The sequence below is a fragment of the Mus musculus genome, chromosome 15 (assembly GCF_000001635.26).
Source record: "Mus musculus strain C57BL/6J chromosome 15, GRCm38.p6 C57BL/6J".
NCBI lineage: Eukaryota > Metazoa > Chordata > Mammalia > Rodentia > Muridae > Mus > Mus musculus.
The window spans coordinates 8,782,574-8,795,720 of NC_000081.6; the positions used below are offsets into that span (position 1 = coordinate 8,782,574).

The following is a 13,147-nucleotide window of genomic DNA, read 5'->3' on the forward strand; positions in this document are numbered from 1 at the left end:
CTGAAATCATTGCTGTAGCGTTGCACATAGCACACCCTTACTATTGTTTTACTATCTGGAGATCTGGAGATGCAGATGTCTTTATGTTCCTATAATAGTGATCTCAGTCTTCTCCATTACATCTCCAGTTTTCCTGAATAAAGAGGGCCGTCAGTATTACTGACTTTTTCAAGCCCAAAAGCTCTTGCCTTCACACATTTTTCCCTTCTGTTTTTCTGTTAATTGACCTTTGTGTGGATATTTACTATTTTCTTTGGTTTCTCTCCCTCCCTCCCTCCCTCCCTCCCTCCCTCCCTCCCTCCCTCCCTCCCTCCCTCCCTCCCTCCCTCCCTCCCTCCTCCTTCCCTCCCTCCCTCCCTCCTCCTTCCCTCCCTCCCTTCCTCCTTCCCTCCCTCCCTCCCTCCCTCCCTCCCTCCCTCCCTCCCTCTCTTCCTCTCTTCCTCTCTTCCTCTCTTCCTCTCTTCCTCTCTTCCTCTCTTCCTCTCTTCCTCTCTTTCTTTCTTTCTTTCTTTCTTTCTTTCTTTCTTTCTTTCTTTCTTTCTTTCTTTCTCCAGTTTCTTAAGATGGGAGTTGAAGTCACTGACTTGAGAACTTTCCACTTTCTGACAGAAGTAGCTACTGATGCATGTCAGAAGAAAAATGGCTCACTTCCCCCTCTGAGACCCTAAAGGTGTGGGTGTTTGTTTCCATCTGTGAGTAAGCAACTGATGCTGGAGGAGACAGGCTGTGTGTGCTCTGAACCAATCCAGTCTGGATCCTTTCTACCTAGTGATGATGTCAGATCCCACCAGCTAAGGGCTCAGTCCCAGGACTGGCCCCACTCCAGATGCCAGTTTCAAGCCCGAGTTTCTAATCCATCAGCTACAAATTAGGATTCCCTGACCCCATTCTTGAACTAGATTAACTTGCATGACTGGACCACACAGCTCAAGGAAGTACATTTGCTAGTTTAAAATAGAGTGTTACAAAGAATGACGAGGAAGAGGTGCATAGGATGAAGTGAGGAGGAGAAGGAGAAGGGAGAAGGAGGGTGATGCCTCCTTTGCACATACCCTACACACCAGGGGCCTCTCCATTTTCAATTATGCAGAAGCTCTCTGTAGCATCCTTCTCAGGTTCCCTGTGAGACTCACTGTGAATGTGAGTGATGTAATGTGTGTGTGATGCTCTAGGGAGCACAGGGAAGCCTGCAAAGGCCTTTCTGCTTCTTGGCCTCTGTCCCACTGAACTCCATCCAGGACATAAGCAAGGGCTCTGCGGGTAGAGGAAGGTCTAAGACTTATTCTCAGGCAAGGATAGACAAGCTGTCTCGAGTGAGGCTATGCCAGTGCCTGGCAAATACAGAAGTGGATGCTCACAGTCATCTATAGGATGGAACACAGGGCCCCCAATGGAGGAGCTAGAGAAAATACCCAAGGAGCTGAAGGGGTCTGCAACCCTATAGGTGGAAGAACAATATGAACTAACCAGTACCCCCAGAGCTCGTATCTCTAGCTGCATATGTAGCAGAAGATGGCCTAGTCGGCCATCATTGGGAAGAGAGGCCCCTTGGTCTTGCAAAGATTATATGCCCCAGTACAGGGGAACGCCAGGGCCAAGAAGTGGGAGTGGGTGGGTAGGGGAGCAGGGCGGGGAGAGGGTATAGGAAACTTTCGGGATAGCATTTGAAATGTAAATAAATAAAATATCTAATAAATGCTAAAAAAGAGATTATTTTAAAAAAATTACGTATCCATCTTTTTTTTTTTTTATCTCATGTGTATTTGTGTTTTGCCTACATGTATTTTTGTGTACCACTTGTGTGCCTGGAGTATACAGAAGCCAGAAGTGGACACTGGATGTTATAGATATAGTTCCAGAAATTGAACTGTTGTTATAGATGGCTGTTAGATGCCATGTGGGTGCTGGGTAGAGAATTCTGGTTCTTTAGAAAAGCAGCCAGTGTTCTTAACTACTTAAGCCATCTCTTCAGTCCCTCAGAGATTTCCTTTATGGCCAACTCCAATACAGAAAGGTGTGTGTGTGTGTGTGTGTGTGTGTGTGTGTGTGTGTGTGTGTGTACATGCAAGTGTATACACATGCCTGCCTGCCTGTCTCTTACCTTCCTGCATGTTTGCCTGCCTTTCTGTCTGTCTGTCTGTCTGTCTGTCTGTCTGTCTCTGTGTGTATATATTTGTATTAGAGTTTGTATGACTTGCCTTGGAGAAGAGAAAATTTAGTTTCTCTGACCTGTCTTGGGGGAGGAAATTATATACTAGGAGCCATAGACAAAACACATTTTTTTCCTTGAGAGATAGATATTGAAATCTGTAAATTTAAGTATTAATTATGGATTTAGAAAAGTTTGCCCTTTGGGTAACTTAGAGGCAGCTATTCCCACTGGCTCCTTGTATCCCAAGATCCCAGAAAATTTAGCTTGACAAATATTCATTGCCTTTTCGTTATCCTCTCACCAGCTGTCTTAGTAAGGGTTTCTAGTGCTGTGAGGAGACACATGAGCGTGGCAGCTCTTATAAAGGGAAACATTTAATAGGGGCTGGCTTACAGTTTAGAGGTTTAGGCCATTGCCATCATAGAGGGAAGCATGGCAGTGTGCAGGCAGACATGATGCTGGAGAAGGAGTTAAGAGTTCTTTATCTGGATTGGCAGGTAGCAGGAAGAGACAATGAGCCATCAGGCCTGGCTTGAGCTTCTGAAACCTCAAAACCTACCCCCAGTGACATATTTCCTCCAACAAGACCACACCTCCTAAGAGCACCACTCCCTATGAGCCTCTGAGGACCATTTTCATTGAAATCACCTATTGTAATGTTTCTTAGTATCATCTTGCCCTTGAAACTCTTTGTACCTGAGTCCATATGTCAGTCCAAACTAGGCAGGTACAGGAAAAAAAGATAGATATATAATTTTTTAAAAGAAATCACATCTGAAATACATGTCCTGTTAAAACAAGACTATCAGAAAGAAAGCTGCAAGCTCCTTCAACAAGGCTGTGGGGCTGGACTGTAATGGGATTCCTGGCAAGGAGACTGTTTTCTAAATGTCTCAAAGGAAAGGAGTATGAGATCATCAAAGGATTAAAATGCCCTGAAAGTCATCATCAAATGCTTGTTCAGGGACAGGGGAGCAGATGCGGGCCCTCTCAGCTTGGCAGCTGGAGCTTTGTGTTTTATTTGCTGGCAAGGCAAAGGCTTTGCCAGAGAGCCTGGGGCTATCATAGTTTTTATACACAGTCTTTGTATCCACTGTCTCTTGTGGGTTGATAGTACGAAGTTAGCTGATTGTGGACGACGGTGCTTTGGGGAGAGGTGGTGGATGCTCTCGCTGGGGAGCAGGTTTGACGATGAGCCTTGTATAGATCAACGAGCACTGGGGCTGGCTAGTTCAGAAAGTGGAACGAGCCGCATGTATTCGCATCCCCCTGTATTACTTTCTTCTTCTAGGACTCTCTTCTCCGCAAGCATTTCCTCATTTCCCTCCATACTAGTAGAATGTTTAAATCATATGAAGACATTTCCCAGGTGCTGCAGACATAACCTACTCATTGGAGTGAGTTAACCTCATTTGAAGGTGGGTTGCCCAGGGTCATTTCACATTGTTTAGATTCAACCGAATCTGAGCAACTGTTGTTCAGAAGCCTGCCATTTTATCTCCCCTGAAAGTACATTCCACACTGTACATACACAAATGTCAACTTCTGGGATGTGAAGATGATTAGCAAGTAGCCCTGGAACTGGAAAAATGGCACAGTGGGTGAAAGCATCTCCTGTACAAGCATGAGGACTGATTTCAGATCCCAGTACCCATGTAAAGGCCCAGGCACGTCCAGTGCACCTATAATCCCCGTGTTGGGGCTAAGGCAGAGACAAGAGGGTTAGGGGAGCTCCAGCCTCCAGGTTCCTGCTTGCTTGAGCTCCTGCCCTGACTTCATTTGATGATGAACAGTGATGAGGAAATGTATGTCAAATTATCCTTTTTCTTCCCAGCTTGCTCTTTGGTAATGGTGTTCTGGCACAGCGATAGAAACCCTAATGAAGACAGTCATCAAGAGGCAAGACAACAGGCAGTCTGAGCTATCCATTTGGCAAATGCTTTTAGCTGAGGGCAGAGGTCCAGTAAGATCTCCTTCCCTAGATTCATAAATGGAGCCTCTGTTATCTTATAGGGAGAAGGTGGTGAGAGGTGGCAAGGAGGGAGCAGTTTCCTCTTTAATGCAGTAGAAAGAAAACATAATCTTCTGTGTTAACAAGAATTTTGGGGAGTAAAGAAAATCCCTGATATAGCTATCTCTTGTGAGGCTATGCCAGTGCCTGGCAAATACAGAAGTGGATGCTCACAGTCATCTATAGGATGGAACACAGGGCCCCCAATGCAGGAGCTAGAGAAAGTACCCAAGAGCTGAAGGGGTCGGCAACCCTATAGGAGGAACAACAATATGAAACAGATACCCCCCCCCCACTCCCAACTCCCAAGCTCGTGTCTCTAGCTGCATATGTAGCAGAGGATGGCCTAGTCGGCCATCAATGGGAGGAGAGGCCCTTGGTCTTGCAAAGATTATATGCCCCAGTACAGGGGAATGCCAGGGCCAGGAATTGGGAGTGGGTGGGTTGAGGAGCAGGGCGGGGAGGAGGGTATAGGGGACTTTTGGAGAGGAAACTAGGAAAGGGGATAGCACTTGAAATGTAAATGAAGAAAATATCTAATAAAAAATTAACATTTAAAAAAACTTGAAAAAAAGAAAAGAAAAGAAAATCTCTCTGCTCTTTCACTTTGAGAAACAATTCAGATAATTGAATTGTTTCTCAAAGGCCAGTAACCTTGGGTCTTATGGTCACAGTGCTAGGAGGTGCTATGGACCTTTGAGAGGTGAGATCCTTAGGTCTTTTAGAGCATGCCCCCCCCACAAGGGTGGGGGGAGAACTATTACACCCTTTTCTTCTCCTCTCCCTTTCTTCCAACACACTCTCTCCCATCCCTCCTCTTTCCAGATGTGTTTGTTACAACACATGTGTTTTCATCCTGACATACCATTCCATGCTTGCCAGATGCCCAGACAATTGGGCTATCTCATTGTGGACTTCAACCCATAGAACTGTAAGCCAAGAGACCACTCTTTGCCTCACAAGTAGCCTGTATCAGGCATTTCACTGACATCTTTCATAATTCATGGCTCTGATAGGGACTATATATTCCAATAAGGACTGTATCACATAGCCTGAGAGAGGCCTCCATCCTTAGATGAGTCCGTTGATACTATAGGGACAAAATCCAAGATGTCTGCAGAGAGGAATCTGAGAGGAGAGATGCCCCCCGCCAAAAAAATTGCTTTCTAGACCAACCGGTGGTGCCAGGACAGGAGAGGTTTCCTTTGGTCATGGTGTACACATATAAGTTTACAGATTAAAGGGCATGGAGTCCAAGGAATGCAGTCTCCCTAGACTCCAGCTACCCTTGCCTTGTCTCGTGACTTGGAACACTTTACGGTTGTCTTATCTCAGAATCAGCCCACCTTCCTCACCAGTCATCAGAAAATTCAAACATGAATGTCAGGCCCGGCATGGGAGGGAGGGACTGGTAAGCCTTAGGATTTGTGCTTCATTACCTCCACAGTTATTGCAGTAACAATAGTTACTAGCTTGCTTGCTTTTTGTTTTTTGTTTTTTTGTTTTTTGTTTTTGTTTTTGAGACAGGGTCTTGGGGTGCAGCTCTAGTTTGCCTGGTACTTGCTGTGTAGCCCTGGGTGACTGTAAACTTGTGGAAATCTTCATGTTTCATGTCTGGGAGAGGCTCTTTAGCTCTTTCCCCAGGAAAGCAAATATGTACAAAGAGAATTAATGAAGGGACCTTTGGTTAAGACACTTGGGGAGGGTTGATATGGATTTCATCTGAGTAACTGTTCAGTTAGGGCTTGGGAGGGAGGAGAGGAGCAGGCTGTGCTGTGAAGTGATGTCCTCTTCCTTCCCCATGCCTTCCTCTTCTCTGTTTTTTTCCCCCCTTCACACAACTATGACTAGTGGTAGGGTGTTTTCTCTGGAGTCTCTACCTGCCTGCTTCCCAGGATGAGCATAACCCACATAAGTCTACACTCTGGCAAGCAGAGCAGGTTCAAACTCCATAGTCCCCAGTTAAGGCTGGAAGTGAGTCAGGGCCACATCTTCCTCTGAGTTACAGCAAATGCAGCCAAGTGGACCTCTCTACCCAGACCACAGCCACAGCGACGTACTAAGAAGTGGCATCGTTCAACTTGTCAGATGGTCCAGAGAGCTGGAAAGCTTTGGTAGCCGAGGACTTCTTTTTTCCCATGGGTCTTCACTTCAGTCTACATCAAACGATAGTTAGAGAAGTATTCATTGAGCCGGGATTCTCTGAGTGAGACCTGGTACCATATACGAACTAATACTCACCAAGGGGCAAGCAGATCTTTTAATCCTAATTAAGACGAGGTCACAGTGGGCCTTGCCTGGTACTCTTTGCATGAAAGCAGCTCACTATTGTGCCAGCCAAGAGGGTCCTGGGGAGAAGCAGTGGGTCTAGAGAAGAAAGATGGAGGGATTAGTGTTTGGGATCTGTGTGTCTGCTGCTGTCACAAAGAGAAAAGAGGAGCAGGGGAGACCACGGAGTCCTCCAACAGTGGCCCGTTCCCGAGATGCCTTGATTACATTGGCCAGGCTTTGATTACATTACATTTGGCTGCCAACTTATTTGGATCCAGAGATGGCGTGAGACTGCTGGCACTAGAACTTTCTTTACTGAAGCCGAGACAGAATTCTAAACACTGACAGCAAGATGCATGCTTGAGGTTTGGCAAGGTAAGGGGGAATGGAAGGAAAAGAACGATGCAGGGCGATGAGAAAATGTAGTATTGGGGGAGGGTTCACCTTCATGGTCTCTTCCATCAGGGCCAGTACTGGTACAGGAAAGGGAAGAGAGAAAGAAAATCCATTGTAAGGAAACACCAGAGGAGAAATGAAGAAAGAGATGGACAACCCCCCACACACCCCCTTTTGCTAGCTCTCAAGTTAGCCAGAATTAATTTTTAGATTTTTCTTCTTAGCCACTGCATTTCAAGAACAGTCACTATTATGTTTTTTATTTGTCTTTAAACATCTTTTTTTCTCTTAAGCCTCAACCCCTTTAATGCGCTTATACTATATGAATGAATGATTTCACATTTGCTTATTATTTTCCTAACAGACACCTTCTGACCTCGAATTGAGAATTTCTTTATGGTGGAGACACCATCATCTCATTAAATTCCAACTCCCGGTCTTGAGTGAGCACATGTGTTCCTTTGGGAAAACTTGGTGCTTCATAAATGTCTAATAGGCCCTGCTCTCATAGGAGAGTGGGGCTCTGTCACTTTTCTGTGTGGTGTTGGAGTGGTTGGACTTGACCATGGGGGTCATCTTTTCTTGTTCTGGTCTTTTCTGGTCTATAGCTTGGACCCTGCAATGTCTCTGTCCTTGAGATTTTCTACTAGGCCCATATTCTCAGTGACATTATGTTCTCATGAAGAACTTCTGAGACTTTTACTATGCTTGTTTGGCTGGGACCCAGAGAGTGATCTGTAGCCCTTTGCTTTGTGCCAAAAGAAGTCATGTTTTAGCAAAGATCCTGGGAAACAAATATATCTGTGTGCTATGAAGAAGAATTTGGAGACCTCTGTGGCTCTTCCAAGTGTGTGTGTGTGTGTATACTTGTCCCACCCCTCTTGATGAATGGATTTTGACATTTCAAAACCATATTCCACAGTCCTGAGTTTCTAAGGGAGAAACAACACACACCTGGCTGTCACACCAACTTATAGCCACACCCTAAAAAATCCCCAGGGAAAACCCAACAGAAATGTTGAGATTTATTGCTAGAACCTTTTAAAATCTCAGCCAAGGCTACTGAACATCAGCCCAGATGCAGACTGAGGTCCCATTTGGTATCTCCATAGAGTACACAGGAAGACCTGAGGGCTTTAAGTTATAAGAAACATAAATGCCAGTGCTGATGAGAGAAAGCCAGTTCTTCTGATCCAGGATGGGCTTGGTGCTAAGCTTGATATGACTTCGTACAGCCACAGGGAAGCGGTCCATGTGTTCAGTAAGCCCATAACTCCTCAGGGCACTTCTCTGAGAGGGAACATGCGATAATAGTGTTTTCTAGAAGTCCTGCTGCAGAATGTGCGGAGGTCTCTCCAACTGCAGGCTATGATTCCAAACTCCCAAGGACCAAACTCCCAAGGACTAGAGCTCCGTATGGAGACTGTGATGTGTGTGTGTACAGGGCTTCTGGGTTAAAGAATCTTCTAGAGAATCAGGATGTTCTGACTTTAGCATGAATATTTTTGATATTGTACCACATTTTTAATGTATCACGGGTCTCATTGACATCTGGGGGGATTTAAGGATTTCTTAAAGACTTTGATAAAAACGTGGAGTCCCTGGCATTTTTGCAAAGAGATTCTTGCTGAGCAGGGCTTCAGTGCCCCTGAGAATCCTATGCATAGGGTGTTCCGTGTTGTGAGAACCCAGTCATTGTCAACTTCGAGGGCAGAATCTGGTCCTCAGTGCATTTATACCCAGGGTACCATTACTACCATTGCTGCTGCCTTCAGAACCACTAACAGAGTAACAAGTATCTGGGAGAGATCCATTAGTGCCAGGTTCATCTCACTGCAATGCCTGTAGATTCCTTGCTAGAGCACATACACTTCCAAGGGTCCCAGCCCTAGAAACAAGCATGAAAAGTCCTTGGTTCTTGGGTATCTGATCTATGACATTAACACTAGGAAACGAAATTTCTTTTCATTTTATCTTACTGATTTGACTTTACATTTAATGGTGAAACAAGAACCATGAACAGTATTTTCGTCAAGGCAGCTTAGTACTTGTTTGTAGACCCAGCATTTTCAGCTGACTCTATTGGAAAATCCAAATCTTAGAATTGGGGAAATCTGGACATAGCCTTAAAAAGTTTGGCCAGCATATAGGAATTCATTGTTGCCCCCATCTTTCCTTCTAGCCGTCATGATAGTGATCTTAAAAATTAGCAGCCTTCTTCTACTCACTGAAACCCTCCGTGGGAAAGGCTATTCTGCCTTTTCTAATAATGCGCAAGAACGTATCTTGTAGCACTGAGAGTGGGACAAATTAAGGGTGCTAATGAAGCTAATCCTGGTGCAGTTGGTTTTAGACTGTTTAACTAGCTGTGTAGTATACTATTATATTTATGTGATATGGTGCAGCTCTGTGTTTGTGAACCTAGGACCAGAGGCTAGGAGCCCTAGATTCTGCCTTTGCTACTTGTGTTTTCTGCACCATCCTGGGAGAATTATCTGGCTTCTCTGACCTTTAGCTTCTGCATCTGTATGAGAAGGGTGACGTAGGCTCCAACCTCATCCGACTGTATAAACTTGCTCATCTGACCCCATTACACTCTTGAAAACTTGTGACCCCCTGGAAAGAATTTTGCTTTGTACTGAATCATTCAATGTACATCTTGTGAGGAATTAAAAGTAAGCATGTTAAAAGTTGTATATTTAAATGTATTTAGATAGACAAGTTATACATTAATATGAAAGACAGATTTTTATAAAAGTTACTGTACTTTTCAAAACAAGTAATGAGCAGCAGCTGGTGTGACACCGTTTTACATTTTTGCAGATCTTTTCATGGTCTGTCTCAATAGAAGACAGCAAGTCTTATGTCTTGCTGGTTTCATTCCATCTGCTGCAATATGTTGTTTTGGTAGAAGCCCATGCTGAGAATCTGGCATCGTGCAGGTATGTGCTTGGAAGAGAGGGATAGTTTTCATAACTGCTTTAGACACTCTCCTTTGATGCTGTCTGAAATTTGAAAAGTGAGTATTAATTTAAGATTAATTACAATGTAAAAATCTCAAACTATCTCAAGAACCATTTCATACTTTGTTACATTAAAATCAATTGGCTTATTGGGATCTTAGAATGTTTTTTTTACCTATGAATAATTTTTTTGTGACAGCATCTCTTAGTCACTGGGGTTGAAACGGGTTCATTGAGCTATGCTTGATTTTCTAAATTCTGTCACATTTTATCATACAATAGCAAAGCTATAACTTTGTTACCATCAATAATATCATCAGAATACATTTTTAATTAGTGGGAAATCTACAGGGACAATAGTGTTTTTGAGATTTTGATGGGACACAGATTTCCGGTTTATCCAAAGGATAAACAGGGTGGAAGACAGCGAATAGCAGATCTCCTCTGATTTGTGCCTTTCCTATAGTTATATATATGTATTCAAATTTGTATATATATTCAAATATATATTTGAAAAATGTGTATAAGACCTATAGTCTTCATTTCAGTAACCCAGGACACTGAATTATCCTCTGTAATTTCTACAAAGCCAATACAGGAAAACGTCATGAAGAATAATCAAATTCTCAATATAACACATCTCAACATATAGCTAGAAAGACTTCCATGCAGACAAGGCAGTAGGATGGTGTTTTTGGAGCCAGTTCAGCACCAATGCACCAACACTTTATGGTGGTTTAGGATTATGTTACTTATGCAGCACTATATAACAAACCTCCTCTGTCTTAGTTAGGGTTTTACTGCTGTGAACAGACATTATGACCAAGGCAACTCTTATAAGGACAACATTTAATTGGGGCTGGCTTACAAGTTCAGAGGTTCAGTCCGTTATCATCAAGGCATCATCCAGGCAGGCATGGCACAGGAGGAGCTGAGAATTCTACATCTTCATCTGAAGGCTGCCAGCAGAATACTGACTTCTAGGATGAGGGTCTTAAGTCCACGTCCACAGTGACACACCTACTCCAGCAAGGCCACACCTCTTAATAGTGCCACTCCCTGGGCCAGGCCCACAGTCCAAGCCAAGTTGTTTAAAAATGAAGCAGCCTTTTATATCATGTTGAATGAATTCTCTAAGTCAGACATTTATGTGTTATTCAATTGGGCAGGTCTGACCAGAGACTGTGTGAGATTGCAGCCATGGCCCAGCTGTTGGCCAAAACACCCAGTTTTTCACTATGTGAGCACAATTACTAAATATATAGTGGCTGGCTTCCCTAAGAGATCCAAGGGAGGGTAATGTGGAAGTCATAGTGTGGTTGTTTCAGCAGTCACATAGCATCATCTCTGCAAAATCCTCTTGGTTGTCACGTTAAATCTCTTTTTAAAGAAGAGTTTCTACAAGCATGTGAGTTGGAGGAGCAGAGAATCTCTTTGGGCTGTGTTAAAAGCTGGTTACAACTGACACCTGTTTCAGAAATAGCCCTATCTTTGATACCTGTAGGTTATATAGCTTCATTAGTGAGAAGATCAAGGAATACCTAGCCCACAGGTAATCCACATGACTCAGGATTTGTGTGGAATTTCATACAATTTAGAATTTGGCCAGGAGATATAATCTGTACAGGAGAAAGTATGGGGCCGAGACTTTGATAATAGGACCTAGTTTTTGCAATCCTATTTTGCAACCAGAGTAGCTGGAACCTCGAAGTGAGGTGAACAGAATTCTAAAACTGCAATGGATTCTCTATGAAGACAGGGATCAGCATTCAGCATTAGCGCTGGTCATCTGGGAAGTAGGAAACTCAGTTGAAAAAAAATGCCTCCATCAGATTGGACTATAGGCAAGGGGTGGGAATTTTCTTGATTAATGATTCATGTGCCCACTATGGACAGGGCCAGCCCAGAAAAATGTGGATTTGTGTCCCATAAGAAAGCAAACTGAGAAAGCTGGGAGAGCAAGCCATCAGGCAGCACTCCTCCATGGTTTCTGCTTTGGTTCCTGCTTCCAGGTTCCTGCTCTGCTGGAGTTTCTGCCTTGGCTTCTTCAGTGATGAACAACTGTGAGTGCAATGTGTAAACCCATTGTGGTGATTTGAATATGGTTGGCCCATGGGAAGTGACACTATTAGGAGGTGTGGCCTTGTTGGAATAGGTGTGGCTTTCTTAGCTCCTTCTCTAGCACTATGTCTTTATTGACATCATTATAATGGACTGAATCTCTAAAACTGTAAGCCATCCCCAATTAAATCTTTTCCCTTATAAGAGTTGCCTTGGTCATGGTGTCTCTTTACAGCAAGGAACCCCCAACTTGGACACCAATAAACCTTTTCCTCCTGGGTTGCTTTTGATCATGGTGTATCACTGCAATAGAAAGCAAACTAGGATAACTTTGATCTTTTTCAAAGTTTTGTGATATTCATGAACATTGATTATCCATTTGATTCCTGTCCTTCCGGTGCACAGCATGTTTCCTTGAGATAAAATATCCATCTTGGAAGAAATCTAGTTAAGATGTAGGATGTTAAAAGGGAGGTGAAATAACAGGATGTCTTAAGACAGTGGTTCCCTATCTATCTATCTATCTATCTATCTATCTATCTATCTATCTATCTATCTATCAATGCATCTATCTATCTATCTATCTATCTATGCATCTATCTATCTATTGTCTATCTAATTCTAAATATATAAATACAATATATTTATCAGTCTGTACAATGTTACTTGTGTGTATATTTTCAGGGCTGACCATTGGTTTGGGGTAACCACTTTTTCCCTGGAGAAGACTAACCTGTCAGCTTTCAGCATTTCTTAATTGCTTGTTCTCTGTATAGACCAGAGGCTTTGTGGAATTTGCGCATTAGCATGTCTGTTGTTGTCCTTGTTCAGCCTGTTTAGGCAGTCATGTTGGTGAGACTCTATGTGTGCAGCTTCTGACTTTCCTAAGAGACACAACCTCACAACAAACCCCTGATTATCTGGCTTTTACAATCTTTCCATCCAACCCCACTTCAGTCCTGATCCCTGAGCCCCAGGTGTGGGATACTATAGCTGTATCTGTTGGAACTGCGCTCCAAAGCTCTGTATTTTGATCTGTTGTGGTTTTCTGTAATGATCTCCATCTGTTGCAAAGAGAAGTTTCCCTAATGAGGCCTGGGGACGACACTTATGTGTGGGTATAAAGATAAATATTTGGAGTGCAGTTAGGGATTATGCTGGTTTAGTAAAGTGGTGGTTGTAGGTTCTCCTCCAAGATCTTTGACTTCACTAGCCCTGGGTAGTTGGCTAGATTTCCAGTACCATGCACAATTTCCCTGTTGAGTGGGTCTGAAGCTCAATTAGAAAGCCATT

At 43.5% G+C, this 13,147-nt stretch overlaps 1 long non-coding RNA gene across 2 annotated transcripts in view; it reads left to right on the forward strand.

Annotated features, from left to right (window-relative positions):
* Positions 1 to 13,147, forward strand: part of Gm31340 — a 153,458-nt gene that overhangs the window by 71,548 nt on the left and 68,763 nt on the right. The window contains exon 1 of one of the 2 annotated variants that reach the window (XR_875029.3): positions 9,793 to 9,849. The exons of the other annotated variant lie outside the window; for it this stretch is intronic. This is a non-coding gene — a long non-coding RNA (predicted gene, 31340). Of the gene's footprint in view, positions 1 to 9,792; positions 9,850 to 13,147 lie in introns of those variants that run through there. 2 annotated transcript variants of the gene reach the window in all.